Source organism: Stigmatopora nigra, chromosome 3 (assembly GCF_051989575.1).
Source record: "Stigmatopora nigra isolate UIUO_SnigA chromosome 3, RoL_Snig_1.1, whole genome shotgun sequence".
In the NCBI taxonomy this organism is placed as follows: Eukaryota; Metazoa; Chordata; class Actinopteri; order Syngnathiformes; family Syngnathidae; genus Stigmatopora; species Stigmatopora nigra.
In genome coordinates this window covers 19,323,682-19,337,046 of record NC_135510.1, presented here as the reverse complement: position 1 = coordinate 19,337,046, position 13,365 = coordinate 19,323,682, and the positions used below count along the sequence as shown (strand labels likewise).

At 36.6% G+C, this 13,365-nt stretch overlaps 1 protein-coding gene across 1 annotated transcript in view; it reads left to right on the top strand.

The window, feature by feature from the left end:
- Positions 1-13,365, top strand: part of znf507 (zinc finger protein 507) — an 83,409-nt gene that overhangs the window by 17,333 nt on the left and 52,711 nt on the right. The window contains exon 2 of the mRNA XM_077713931.1: positions 9,809-9,861. The gene's annotated coding sequence lies outside the window, so the exon portion shown is untranslated. The remainder of the gene's footprint in view (positions 1-9,808; positions 9,862-13,365) is intronic.

The following is a 13,365-nucleotide window of genomic DNA, read 5'->3' as shown; positions in this document are numbered from 1 at the left end:
ACTATATTATTAATTAAAAAAATATGAGAATATTAAGCTACAATATTTAATGTCTAGAAATCCTTTTTAGTTTTTAAACTAAGACTAAGACAATATTTAATATTAAAAAAATATACATGAATTTAATGTTTCCTCCCTTTTTAAAAAATATTTTAAGATATGTTAGACAATATTTCATATTTAAACAAATATTTAAAATATATATTTATTGCTTCCTTTTTAAAAAAATATGTTAAAAAAATAGGACAATATAACATTTAAGAAAATATTTAAAATAAATATTTAATGTTTCCTCCCTTTTTAAAAAAATGTTTTAAAATATTTAAGACAATATTTCATATTTAAACAAAAATTTAAAATATATTATCGCTTCCTCCTTTTTAAAAATATTTAACATTTATATTTAATGTTTACTCCCTTTTGAAAAAAATATGTAAAAAATACAAGACAATATATATTTAAAAAATATTTAAAATATATATGTCATGTTTTCTCTTATTGTAAAAAATATAAGACAATATTTAATATTAAAAAAATATCTAAAATATATATTTAACGTTTCCTCCCTTTTAAAAAATATATTTAAAAATTGTAAGACATTATTTATCATTAAGAAGCTAATCAAGAATTTTTTAAAAAGATTAAAAATATATATTTAATCTTTCCTCCCTTTTAAAAATGTTTTAAAAAAAATTTAAGACAATATTTAATATTAAGAGGCAAATAAAAAAAAAGAGCAATTTTTAATGTCCATAAAAAATCAATTCACCATGAGAAAGCGTATCAATTCATGAATGGATGAATTACGATAGCTGGATTGTCCCTGGGAATAAAAAGGGCAACCGACGCCCGCAACATCCCCTAATTGCAACCAGTCGGCCGGCGACGCTCATTACCAGACGCTTATAGATTAGCCGGTGGCGGCGGCGGCCAGAGACCCTCATTGTCGGCGACGGGAGTCTCCCGCAAACATAGCAGCGACTACGACGACCACTCAGGCACTTCTTAGATTTTGATTTATGTTCTCCAAGAGGCCAAATCAAAAAATCCATCCCGCGCCGCTTTATGGCAGCCGGCCATGATGAATGTGCTCATCCGGCCATCCCGGCCGGCCGGCCGGCTTTTAATTGCCCACCGACGTGGACCCTTTGCTAACATTTCCCACCTTCAAAATAAATAGACAAATAAGACGGTGGGGGGAGGGGCATCCATTTTTTGGCTTGGTTCTTTCAATCATGATAAAAAAAACGTACATATTTATGGGCCGCTTTAATGTCAACTTAATTTTATGTGGGCCGGCCGGACCATTTTAGATATAATATTTCAATATTTTTTATTTTTATAATTGGATTAAAAGCTCCGGATATACAATTTTTTTATAGATCTGAAACCATTTTTATTTGAGCACTTTTTATATAATTCTTTAGATTTCCCATTATGATTTTTGAACTAAAAACACAGAAAAAATAGATTAAAAAATGACAATTATTGATTTAAAAGGGGGGGAAATCAGGAAATTTAATATACATTGGACCATTTTAGATATAATATTTAATCTATTTTTATAAATGGATTAAAAGAACTGGATTAAAAGCCCTGAATATTCCGTAATATAACAATATAACAAAAATCTATATCTATCATTTGAATTTGATCCTAAAACAGAAAGTCAGCACTCATAATTAACTCAAAATTGCGCGCCCCCAAACAGATTGCACCCGGGGCGTTCACCCACTTTGCCTAGAGTAAAAATTGACCCTGCTAAAGGGTAAAACGAGACATTAAGATGGCCATTATATTGTATTTCCTATTGATAGATATTCTTGGCTAATATTGAAATAGGGAAGAAGTTGCAAAGTGTTTCTTTTGTTCACTTTGGCCAGACTTTGTTATTGGCCTATGAGAATGCAGCGTTCATTAATGGCCATTGATCAACCGGTCGCATCCTGTCGCTAGATTATAGCTGTGTGTTGCACACATACACACAAAAGTACACACAAACGTACACACAGGCCAAGATAGAGCTCGGTAAATGGGGTCAAAGGTCACATGTAGTAATCCATCTAAGCAACGCGGCGGCGAGTGGCTAATAAATCACGTATTCATCCGTTATTTCATCTAATTTAAAAGTGTTGTTCACTTTTTGTCATCAAAAGTTGGCCAAAAATGCGGTTAATTATAAAAATTAGATATTTTTAGGTTTTTTTTAGGTGTTGAGTTAACTTTTTAAAAATTGGATTAAATTGAATTGAGTTTAATGTAATGCTTTTATTGTTATTATAAGGAGATTGGAAGCTTTAGGATGAAATGCACAAGTAAATAATCAATAAATAATAATAAAAATAAATATTCAATGAATAAGAAAAAAATATAAATAATCAATAAAAAATAAATAATAATTTTCTAATAAAAATAAAGATAAATAATCAATAAATAATAAAAACAAAGATAAACTAATCAATAAATCATACAAAAAAGATAAACTAATCAATAAATCATACAAAAAAGATAAACTAATCAATAAATAATAAAAACTAAAATAAAGAATCAATAAATAATAAAAACTAAAATAAATAATCAATAAATAATAAAAACAAAGATAAATAATCAATAATTAAGTATTCACATAAGTAGTCAGCAACAGAAATTTGTCATCATCGATGTTGTTGTTGTTTTTTTTATATCAAATATATCTGAGCATTTTACATCACTTATTTGGCATCGCTTTATCAAGGTACTGTTGGGAAATTATGATTTATTTATTCATTATTTCATAGCATTGAACATTCCAATGATACATGTCTATCTAAATAATTTTTATATTTAATTACATTGGAGAATATTCCAAAATATGAAATAATTGAACGTAGTACATCCGTCTGTAACTTTCCTAAACTGCAATGTCCTTTTTCAAATGAACTAAAGCCTTAAAAGATGTCTACTTTTCTCTGCGTACTCCACATTTGACGTCTAGCATAAGAAAAAAAAAAGAATATATTTGAAAAAGTGTGAGGAGTTTTAATAATTTATGAACGTGTGTGAAAGCTCATCAAGATCAAACTCACTTTGCTGGCGCCGTTCTTTTAATGTAAGAAAAAAGTCAAAGAAAGAAGCTTCATGTCCACTCTTTTAAATTAAAGCTGCCATCAAAAAAAGCCTTCAAGCTTTTTTCTCTCTTTTTTTATCTTCTTCTTTCTTTCTTTTTGGTCTCTCCTCATTGCTCCGTTTAATTGTCCACTTTCCAAAGCGTGACGTCTCCCGGGACGGACAAAAGGCAGAATTAAGAGGGATGATGTGGTAAGACAGACAGTCGGAGGGGGAAAATGGCCAGAGACCCCGTTGGGAACCACCCCCAACAATTGGAAATATGCCCCAAAAGTGCCAAAAGCTTCATCAAAACTCTTCCAAAAACCTTTGACACTCTTGTGACCCTTTTTATTCATTACCAAAACTTAACTCAACTTCTCATTTCTTGTCTATGTATATAAATATGTAGTCCTACCTTGAGATAAGAGTTTCATGTGTTCCGGGAGCGAGTTCGTATGTCGACTAACTCGTATCTCAAATCAACGTTTCCCATAGAAATGAACTAAATGAAAATTAAAATCGTTCCCACCCCCTGAAATAAACACCAAAAATTAGGATATTACTATGTAAATATGTATATATGTATCTATATGTGTAAATATGTATGTACATATATGTATACATGTGTATATATGTATATATTTATGTACACGTGTGTATATGGATATGAATATACATATGGATATATATATACATATATACATGTATATATATAAATATATACATGTATGTATATGTATGTGTATATATGTGTATAGATATGTATGTATATGTATATATATGAATATATACATGTATGTATATGTATGTGTATATATGTGTATAGATATGTATGTATATATGTATATATATATATATATATATATATATATATATATATATATATATATATATATATATATATATATATATGTATATAAATATATATATATATATATATATATATATATATATATATATATATATATATCTACGTATGTGTGTATATATATATATATATATATATATATATATATATATATATATATATATATATATATATATATATATATATATATATATATATATATATATATATATATATATATATATATATATATATATATATATATATATATATATATATATACACATACATATACATGTATATGTGTATATATACCCACATTTATGTGTATATGTATATATATATAAATACATATTCACATATACATACATGTATGTATACATATATTTATGTATATATACATGTATATATACTCCACACAGAAGGACCGACCTGGTTTCGAACCTATTACCCCAGAACTGCGAGGCTAACACGCTAACCACTTAGGTTTGGCCCCATAGACCGATTTGAATTGACTCCCACTTTAAAATAATTAATAAAAGAGAGATAGGAAGAATGGTCCGGATGAAAGGCGGACAAAGAACTAAATCCCCCGAAAAGAAAGCGACGAAGCTAATATTACCGCCGTCGTGGTCTCCGTCACTCTGCGTAAAAAGGCGGAGCTCGACGACGACGTCGACAGCTAATTAGCTGCGGGCGCACTCGGCTGCTTTTAACGTTAATTGGAGCATCTCTGCCTTGATTCTAATTGACTTGCCGGCCCCGACCGTGATCATGCAGACAAGCAGAACTGAGCGCAGCCGTTAGTGGCCCGCCAAGTGACACCGCTTAATGCTTCATTAGAAGAGCCGCATTAAAAAGAAGCCTTAATTCAAGCGTCGCCGTGCAATCAAGGGGAGGGAGGGCGGAAAAGTCGTTTGTTTCGGAGCCCTCGTCCGACTCGCCTCCGCCGAACAAAGGCTCGAGAAATTGGCAACCTCGGACGGCGACGAGCGTCCAATCCCTCGCCACTGGGAACGTTAGTAGTCATGTGGGTGAAGGGAACACTTTTTCTGGGGGATATCGTAACTTGGGTCTTGTTTTTGTATCTTGAGACACTCGTCAAAAGCTTTTGTAATTGGAAAATTTTGTACCTAGAGGCATTTGCAAGTAGAGGTATTTTGTAAGTACAGGTATTTGTAAGTAAACGTATTTGGAAGTCGAGGTATTTGGAAGGCGAGGTATTTGGAAGTAGTGGTATTCGGAAGTAGAGGTATTTGGAAGTAGAGGTATTTGGAAGTAGATGCATTTGTACGTGGCGATATTTGTACGTAGCGATATTTGTAAATAGAGATATTTGTAAGTTGAGGCATTTCTAAGTAGAGACATTTTTAGTAGAAGGATTTGTAAGTAGAGGAATTTGTTAGTAGAGGCATTTTCTTTATTAGAGGGATTTGTAAGTAGTAGCATTTTTAAATAGCAATATTTGTAAGTAGAGGAATTTGTAAGTAGGCATTTTTAAGTAGCGCTATTTGTAAGTAGAGGCATTTTTTAGTAGTAATATTTGTAAGAAGAGGCATTGTTTCAGTAGTAATATTTGTAAGTAGAGGAATTTGTAAGTAGAGACATTTGTATTTAGAGGTCCGATTTTATAAACAGTTCTTCTAAAGAAACTTTTTTTCCCCAAATGTTTTTGACGGCTTCCTGCAGCTCTCAACACAAACTTTAAAACTTTTGAAACATAAACTTAGCACTTAATTGAATCATAAAATAAATAAATAAATTAAAAGCTTAGGGTGACCTTACGTGAGACACTGAAGATGATCCTTCACCCTCACCTACGCCACTTGGACAAACTAACTCCCCCCACCTCCCTAGACTTGGATTGCTCGCCGTATTTACGCGGTAACGGAATCGCGGGCATCATCTGGGCGCTAAGCTGGATGAGAACCCTCGTCTCCGCCGGTTAAGACCCCCGCCGTCAAAGGCGAAGGCCCGGGCGTCAGTCGCCGCGGCGATTAAGGCCGCTGAGTGACACCCGACGACTGACACTAAGCGGGCCGGCTCAATGCGCCCCCGTCGGCGGCCCGTTGACGTCGGGGGCCGGGCCCCGTCCCTCACGCGCCGGGATTAGCCCGGCCGCCTGCCATGTCGCGCCGGCGCGCCGCGAGGTGATGCCACCGCGCCGCGACGCCAGCCTTTTGACGTGGGACCAACGAGGTACCAGGACCGCTTCACATGCTAACGTACTTCTAGTTTAGCATTCGTTGGCTACTTCTACTCTGAGGGTGTCAGAATTAGGTTGGTTCACGGGCTGCATTAACGTTAACTTAATTTCATGTGGGCTGGACCATTTTAGACTATATTTAGATTTTTTTTATTTATAAATGGATTAAAAGAACTGGATCAAATATACTGTATTTTCACGACTATAAGGCGCATCCTCAATGAATGACATTTTTTTCCATATATAAGGCGCACTGTATTATAAGGCGCACTGTCTATTTTGGAGAAAATGTCAGACTTTCAAGTGCGCCTTGTAGTGGTGAAAATATGCTAATTGCTATTGACTTCCAGGTATGAAGCACTTACTACTTTACAGTCACCTGTAGAGCCAGCCATTGTTGATACTTTGGATTTTTTGGTTTAAAATCTTGCAGTGGGGGAGGAGCTATATGATGGAAGATTTTGGAAACAAAGATGGCATCTGAATATTTAACAGTATTGTTTCAGTTCAGGCGTTTTTTTTTTTTTTTTTAATATCCGACTGGTGGTTTTTTGTTTTTTGTTTTTTTCCATATATAAGGCGCACTGGACTATAAGGCGCACTGTCTATTTTGGAGAAAATTTAAAACTTTTAAGTGCGCCTTATAGTCGTGAAAATACGGTATGTATATTTTTATATATTTTTAGATTTTACAAAAAAGATTTTTGAACTAAAAACTGAAAAAAATGATTAAAAAATATTTAAATATTCATTTAAAAGGGGAAAATTAGGAAATGTAATATACATCAGACCATTTTTGATATAATACTTATATACTTTTTAATTAATGGATTAAATCAACTGGATTAAAATCCCTGAATATTCAGTTTGAGACAGGTTAATAAAATCCATAGTTTTTCTTTCTCTTTTCTGTCCTGTCGCAAATTTGCGGGCCCATCCCGATCTCGGCCAGGCGTCCAATCAACGGCGAGCCCTTCATTATTGACGAGCGCTTGAAGTACACGTGTCGGAATTTGGCGAGATGAAAGCGGAAAGATTTGCCGGCGGCGGCTTTGCGATGAATAACGGATGTACGTGACGAGCCATTTGGCGTCCTCCATTGACACGCTTTCAAAAAAAAAAATCTCTTTTGCTCTTATTTATTTCATTTGAACCACTTTGGGCGCCGCCTCCAAAAAAGTCAAGGCGACGTTTTCAAAGTGTTCAAAGTGAATCGCCGATGAAAACGTCGACGTCACCGAGACGAGCGCGTCTTCGAAGACGACGGCGCCCCCCCCCATCCCATTCGCCAGGGTGACGGAGTTGAAAGACGCTTGGCAATAAAGAAGAAAAAAAGTCATGGAGGGATGTAGGAATTGGAATGACAGTCACAAACAAAACTTAATGAAAATGTTCAGTTGAACATGTTTTTGAGGTGGCGCGTTGGTTAAGTGTTTTTTGTGTGGGGCTCGCTGTTCTGGGCTTGGGGGTTCGAATCCCAGTTGGGTCATCGCTGTGTGGATGGAGTTTGCATGTTCCTTGTGTGGGATTCCTGCGGGTATTCTGCTTACCTCCCACATCTCAAAAGCATGCATGCTAGGCTAATTGTAGGCTAAATGGGCCCTGGTGATTGGTTGTTTGTGTTTTTTGTGGCCTGTGATTGGCTGTCGATCGATTCAGGGTGTGCCCTGCTAGCCGGGGTAGGGCTACAGCACCCTCCACGAGCCTTGTGAGGATAATGAGTTCAGAAAATGGATGAAAAATGTAAAATTGGAGGGAATAAATCAAAGATTATTTGAAAATCAAGTGTAAAAAACTGATAAAAATATAAGAAAATTATAATATTGAAAAACTGAAATAAAAATAAAAGATAATGTAGGATTAGAAAACATAACAGAAATAAACATCAAATAAATAAGACCATTTTGAAATGAAGAATTAGACCAAATAAATCAAAGTCCATTTGAAAATCAAGTGAAAAAAAAATGGAAATGACAAAATTAAAATAAAATTATGATTAAACAGAAATAAAAATGCTAACGCTAATACAGGATTGGAAAAAAATAAAATTTATAAATAAATAAGGCCATTTTAAAGAACAAGACCAAACAAATCAAAGAAAATCAAGTGTAAAAAATGGAAGAAATGACAAAAATATAAAAAAAACTATAATAAGGAAAAAAAGAAAGATAATGCAGCATTAGAAAATATTACACATGAAGAATTAGACATGGAAGAAAATTATATAAAATAACAATAAGTCCGAATGAGTTGAAGTCATGTTGACAAAGTGCCAACGTGCTGATGCTGATTTGTAAGCCAAAAGAGATTTCCAAGGTTCAAAAGGGATCGCTCGTCAAAGAGGCAGCCGGCGACGCCGTTGACTTTGAAAAACGTGTAGCAAACGTGAAGAAGCGCTGGCTCGTGTCAGGATTTTCTGGCTCTGGACGGACGGACGCCATCATCTCACCTAAGATGACACTTGACGGGAATTATCCTAATCGCGCGATTACACGTGTACTTGAGATTTGCCCGCTGGTGACATTCGCCGTGTCACGCGCCAACGCTCCTCATCTGCTTTGGCGCCTCCTTTTCATCCTCGACAGCGGCCAGCATCGCCCCCAAACGACAAAATATCCCCGGACTTTCAACACGACCACTATTACATCCATTTTTTTGGTCCGAATATAAGACGACTCCCTCTTTTCCAACTTTGTCAAAAGACTTTTTGAACAACAAATTCAGGAAATGATGACAGCACAGTAATCCCTCGAATACCGCGGTTTATTTAGAACAAGGATTTTTTTAGTTTTTAGTTAAAAAAAAACATTTTGTAAAATCTAAAAATACATAAAATAAACATTGTTTAATTTAAAATTTATATTCACTATATTTTTATGTACTTTTGTGTTTATTCAGTGGTTTTTATGTTTCTTTAAGGAAAAAATAATAATATTCCCATTTTTCAAAACAAAGTGAATAAACGATGATAATTGATGATAAATGGAAAAATGACAAAATAAGCATATGTTGCCAAAGCCAATTAAAGGTGTGAACGTGTCCTCATCAGTGTAATAAACACCACAACTACGGTGTAATCTAATAGTAGTCATTTTTCTAATAACAACTTGTTAAAACATAAATAGATTTACCAAATGCCACTGTATGTTACGAGTAAATATGAATGTGTAGGGGAAAAAGGAGTTATTTACTGAGTTGATTGGCACTCACAATGGCAGGACTCGAACCCGAGCCACCTGCTCCCGAGTCAGCCCAGTAAACCACGACACCATCGAATGGCTTTTTCAACTCCACACTAAAAGAAATGACCTTAAAATGCCCTAATCTTTTTTAGTATGTTTTTCCATGTGTACTCCACCACAAATGTTTCTACTTACAAAATCTTCAAGTTATGAGAATCCAAGTTACAAAATGTCACCAAAATAAACTTCCTGAATCTGCTCTTATTTTTTTAATTGCCATAGTAGAGTTATATTCACATTATATACTACAATTAATGAATACTATCTAGAATCTTTTGTCTTATTTTGCATTTATAAATACATTCACATGCCTATTTTCTACATAATAAATATACTATATATTATTTTGAAAGGGTTTTGGCTTGTTTTAAAGATCCTGGAAAAATGATGCTAACTAATTGAATGTAAAATGTGCTTTTATTTCAGATTCAATCCAAGTTATGAAGCAATTTATGAAACTCCTGCCGCCATATTGTTTGGTAAGTACATATTTTTAATTAGAAATTATATTTAACAAATATCAAACGGCAGAAAAAGTGGATTTCTTCAATGGAGAAGTTATAAGGACGTTAATTAATGTATATGTATATTAAATTTCCTGAATATCCCACCTTTAAATCAATAATTGTCATTTTTAAATCATTTTTTTCTGTGTAGCGGGCGGTTGGCGTCCATATTTCCCATCTTGTTTGTGGAGGCGGGGTCATTAACGCCCCCCCCCCCCCGTCCCCCCCATTTGTAGTGACAGGCCGTAAAGATTGGAGATAGATCATGTTTTAATAGTGTCTTGTAAAGGAAAACATAAAGGGGCAAAATGCAATATCCAGCAGGCTGTCACGTTAATAAACAAAGCGGAATATTGATACGCCTCTAAATTGGAGGAAGGCAATAATCGCAACTTGAAATTCCGTTAAACAAACACAGTCTTCCGCCGCCTGTCAGCGCGCTCGCCGCCGCCGCCGCCGCAATAAAGTCACGAGAGGCGCACGCACCCCGCAACTACCCGAGCTCAATTGTTGGAAAGGAAAAGTTTGACCTCGTCGGAAGTATGAATATTATAAGTTACGTTAATAGTCAAATATGGAATAACGGGAAACAGGAACTCGTCGGCTTTGCGGTTCTGGGCTTTCTCCGGGATTGCGTAGTTTTTTTCCGGGTACGCCGCTTTGCTCCCACATGAATATGTAAATATTCAGCGACACCCCTATTTAGTTAATTCATTAATTAGTTAGTCAGTCAGTAGGTTAGTTAGTAGTTAGCTAGTTAGTAGTCGCTGGTTGGTTAATTTGTTTGTTGGTTAGCTATTTGGTTGGTTATGAGTTAGCTTGTTAGTATTCAGTTGGTTGTTAGTAGTTTGTTAGTTATTGGCTAGTTTGTATTGTAGTTGGTAGTCAGTTAGTTAGTTGGTTAGTTAGTAGTTAGCTAGCTACTAGTCAGCTGTTGGTCAGTAAGTTGATTAGTTAGTTGGTTAGCTGGTTGGTTAGCTTGTCGGCTAGTTGATTGAATATTTAGTTAGTTGGTTAGTTGGTTGCGTATTTAGTTGGTTACTTAGTTAATTTGTTTTTTTGTTGGTTGTTTAGTTAGTAGTTAGCTAGTTAGTAGTCTGTTAGTTGGTTAGTTTTATATTTATCAACTTATTTATTTGTCTAAAAGGTCTTTTCCTGTGTCTGTATTCTGATCTCAAGCACCCCCTGCGCTCCTTGTGAGTATAAGTGGTTCAGAAAATGAAAAAGAATGTGACTTTTTCCTTGAGTAACTTGGATATTTTTCCCTCCCCCCTCCCCTCTTCATTGTGTATTTCTTCTTTGTCCGGCTGGGGAAAACTTAAGAATCCGGAATTGTGAGGTCGTGACTGGCCTTTGGGTTTTTTTTTTTCTTCTCCCCTCGCCAACTAACGAGCGCAACGGCCGGCAGCGGGTGGGTTATGTTGAGTTTCCTGCCATAGCCACTTGCTTAATTGCCACTTAATTAGCCCCCCCTTTCAGGGCGGACCCGCTTGGGACGGGCCGCTCATTAGAAGGCCACAAAGTCAACTGAAAACGCTTCAATTCAAAATACACAAGAAGCACAATTAGCGGCCATTTTTTTGCTCAAGGTGTTGATTGCTTTCATTTGCTTAACCAACGGAAACTGCCTTTAAAAGTTGGGGAGGTACGAAAATGCCGGACACCTAATCAGGAGCTAGTATTAAGCCCCTTGAATTTTAATTGTTCTTTTTAATCCTGGCAAAAGTTTGGCCGTATGGAAGCGACTTCTAAAACCTTGTGTGTGACCCGAGTCTTGGTCTAGAGTCCGTCAAACAAGTATCAATACGTACTTTTGACAAGCCGAAAGCGCAGCCCCAAAAAGTGGGAAGGGCCGTCTTTTTAATTTCCCCGGTTCTCTCGCTCGGCTGCGCCGCTTTCCCGTCGGCGAGCCGGCCGGCGCCGGCCGGATATCGGCAGGGTGTCATCGGAAGGAATGAGCCGAGGAAGCGTTCCGCCAAGCGTTCCGCCAAGCGTTCCGCCAAGCGTTCCGCCAAGCTGTCGGCCCGCGAGCCGGAGTGCGTGACTGACAGCGGCTCATTGCTACGTTTCAAACATCACAGTCGGCGGCGTGGATCGCTCGGCGCGCCGAGGTGGGCGCCTTGTTAGCGGATCCGGTTAGCATGCGCGTTGTTAGCGTTGCCGACAAATGAACACGGGCGGCCGTCAAACGTCGGCAGAGGGGGAAGAAGACGTCCGAGCTGACGGCTTCGCTTAAAAGCTTGCCCAAATGTCGGCGGTGGGCGGAGCCTGAAAAATAGTGGATTCCAAGGCACTATACTTTATTTTGGGCCAGCCAATCGCAGGGCACAAGACAAACAACCAATAACTCATATTTCGGGATGAGTTAGCATACAATTAACCTAGCGTGCATGTTTTTGGGGATGTGGGAGGAAACCGGTGTACCCCGAGAAAACCCACACAAATCTCAAATAAACATTGTTTTAGATCTATAAAAAACGGAATATTCAGGGGTTTTAATCCATTTATTGATAAAAAATTCTAAATATTCTAGATCATTTAGATATAATATTTAGATTTTTTTTTATAAATGGATTAAAATAACTGGATTAAAATACCCTGAATATTCAGTTTTTATAGATATAAAACAATGTTTATTTAAGCTTTTTTTTAAAGTATATTTTTATATTTTACAAAAATTATTTTTGAACTAAAAACAGAAAAAAATGGATTCAAAAAGGAAAATGATTGGTTTAAAAAGGGGAAAATCAGGAAATTCCATTTTTAATAGATCTAAAACAATGTTTATTTGAACTTTTTTTCTTAGTAATGGGAAATCTCTTGCCATTTAATTATGATCCATATTAAAGTGGAAAACTGAAAATATTTTTATATATATTCAGATTTTACAAAATTATTTTTGAACTAAAAAAATACAATATTTTATTTAAACGTGGGAAAATTAGGAAATATATTATACATCTAAACTCATTTGAATTTGATCCTAAAACAGAAAGTCGCCATTCACAATTGACTTTCCCGGGCCGCACAATATGATGCGGCGGGCCACATTTGGCCCCCGGGCCACCACTTTGACACCAGTGTGTAGAAACGAATCAGCGCTAGACTTTTTTTTTTCTGTCAGTCCAAAAGCGTCTCCTTTCTCCGGCGTTTCCCTGGGAAAAAAAGGCGGGAGGGCCGACCGACATTGATCGGCGGCGAGATGACGGATGGTCGGCGTGGAGGTCAAACGGGGACGGCCATCGCGGGAAGGAAGGGTTGAAAAGCGCGATGCATTCCGGGGCTAACGCCGGCCGACAGGCCGTGTGATGTTTTCCCATCTTTGATTACGGGGCGGCGGCGGGGCGACGGCGGGGCGGCGGCCCGACGTTACCCCTTGACGTGCCGGCTGATGGACAGATGGATGGGATGCCTGATGAGCACCTGGCAGGTGCTTTGTCAGCGCCGTAAGGCAATCTAACCGCCCGGCGCCGACGT